Source organism: Babylonia areolata, chromosome 5 (assembly GCF_041734735.1).
Source record: "Babylonia areolata isolate BAREFJ2019XMU chromosome 5, ASM4173473v1, whole genome shotgun sequence".
Lineage (NCBI taxonomy): Eukaryota > Metazoa > Mollusca > Gastropoda > Neogastropoda > Buccinidae > Babylonia > Babylonia areolata.
Window position 1 is genome coordinate 57,094,473 of NC_134880.1, and position 2,500 is coordinate 57,096,972.

Sequence of the window (2,500 nt, forward strand, 5' to 3'; positions counted from 1 at the left end):
AGCTCTGACGATAAAACAAATGTACTGGCACAAAGTGTGTGTGTGTGTGTGTGTGTGTGTGTGTGTGTGTGTGTGTGTGTGTGGGTGTGGGTGTGTGTGTGTGTGGGTGTGTGTGTGTGGGTGTGTGTTGGCGCTGTACCGTGGGAACTAATTCTTCCTTTTGGTAAACAGCCCGACTTCCATACAGAGAAATCTGTTGTGGCAAAAAGTATAACAATACAATACAATACAATACAATACAATACAACACAATGCAATGCAATGCAATACAATACAATACAATGCAATACAGTATGTGGGATGTATGTGTGCTTGTCGTCAGTCGTGTCCGACCATGAGTATCAGAACAGCAGAGGAGGCAGCTTCTGTCCCAATTATCTGGAGTAGAGTTTGAAAGTGTCTTGCCCAAGTTACAGCACCACTCTCTCGGCCAAGAGGGTTTTCATCATCATCCAGTTGATGGCCACAATCGTCATGTCGATTACTCTGCCGCGGTTTTAGGACAGTTGGCGTTGGGATGGTTCCCGAAGGTGAACTAGCCCCCCAAGGCTGCAGCACTAAGAACCAGAATACGATGTCTTCAGTGTCAGCAGATTCATGGGGGAGCTGTTGTTTGAGGGACGCGGTGGCGGTCTCCACACTCTGGGAGGACGCTCACTCAGTGGCTCCGCGACTAAGCCATTATTGTCGTTAGTAGGGGGCTTAGTAGGTGGTGTCCTAAGTACGTTGAATCAGAACAGGCACCACTGAACACCACCGAAGTGACTCAGCAGCAGTGCAGGGTCTCCTCTGGTGTGTGGCCTTCTGGCGACCTAGCATCGATGTTTCCCTCTGCGAACTGCCGACGCTGGAACTGTAACGGACGAACCCAGGTGTGGCCGTGTATGGAGGAATCTAAATGAGCGGCGTGGGAGCAATGCCACTGAAATGGTGCAGATGATGGGGCAGCAAAAAATTATTAAAAAAAAAATAAATAAATAAAAAATACAATACAATACAATACAATATGGTGCAATAGTAAATATCTCAGGCGGTAGAGTCTTTTCCCTATTATTACTTCCTCGCCAAATTATTATTTATTCAAAGCAGTTTTTTTTTCTGTCTAAAGTATATCCAGTGTCCACGTCACACGTCCTCAGTTTGAAACTTTAACCCCTTGACTCCTGCTGACAGATAGGCTTACAAGTCAGACTGGTTCTTCTCGTCATGGAGATTACAGATAGGTGCATCATCCACGATCCATTATTCATTTGGGCCTTCTTCCTCTTAGGGTCATATCATTACCTTGGGCTAGTGGATTCAGTAATAAATTATAATTGAAAAGTGCATAAAATTTACACTGATCTTTTTTTACCGGGCTTTGGCAGTCAAAAAAACTTGTTTTTCCTCTCAGCGGTAATTTTGTGTGTGTGTGTGTGTGTGTGTGTGTGTGTGTGTGTGTGTGTGTGTGTGTGTGTGTGTGTGTGTGTTTCTCTTTTCTGTCATAACAGATCTTTATGTGTGAAATTCGGGCTTCTCTCTCCAGGGACAGCGCATCGCTACACTGAAAGCGCCACCCTTTTTTCTGTATTTTTTCCTGCGTCCAGTTTTATTTGTTTTTCCTATCGAAGTGGATTTTTCTACTCAATTTTGCCAGGGACAACCCTTTTGTTGCCATGGGTTCTTTTACGTGCGCTAAGTGCATGCTGCACACGGGACCTCGGTTTATCGTCTCATCCGAATGACAAGAGTCCAGACCACCACTCAAGGTCTAGTGGAGGGGGAGAAAATATTGGCGACTGAGCCGTGATTCGAATTAGCGCGCTCAGATTCTCTCGCTTCCTAGGCGGACGTGTTACCTCTAGGTCATCACTCCACTCTGTGTGTGTGTGTGTGTGTGTGTGTGTGTGTGTGTGTGTGTGTGTTGTGTGAACTGTCGTGTTGTCAATAGTGTAAGGCATTTGTCAAATTGCTAATATGGGGTACATGTGTAAATTACGCAACATAAGAACTATACACACAATAACAAGAGAACACAATTTCATTTCGTACTTTCGAAACATCCAGGATGTGTTGGTGTGTGTGTTTTTTGTTGTTGTTTTTTAACCTGTTTTATTCATTTCAAGGGTATAATAAACATAGCAAGGTAAGCAGTCACATTCTTTTGCCTGGTTTTGAATCTAGTTTTAACGATTCATACATATGAGTGGAGTGATGACCTACAGGTAACGCGTCCGCTTAGGAAGCGAAAGAATCTGAGCGCGCTGATTCGAATCACGGTTCAGCCGCCGATATTTTCTCCCCCTCCACTAGACCTTGAGTGGTGGTCTGGACGCTAGTCATTCGGATGAGACGATAAACCGAGGTCCCGTGTCCAGCATGCACTCAGCGCACGTAAAAGAACCCACGACAACAAAAGGGTTGCTCCTGGGAAATCCACTCCGATAGGAAAAACAAATATAACTGCACGCAGGAAAAAATACGAAAAAAAGGGTGGCGCTCTCAGTGTAGCGACGCGCTT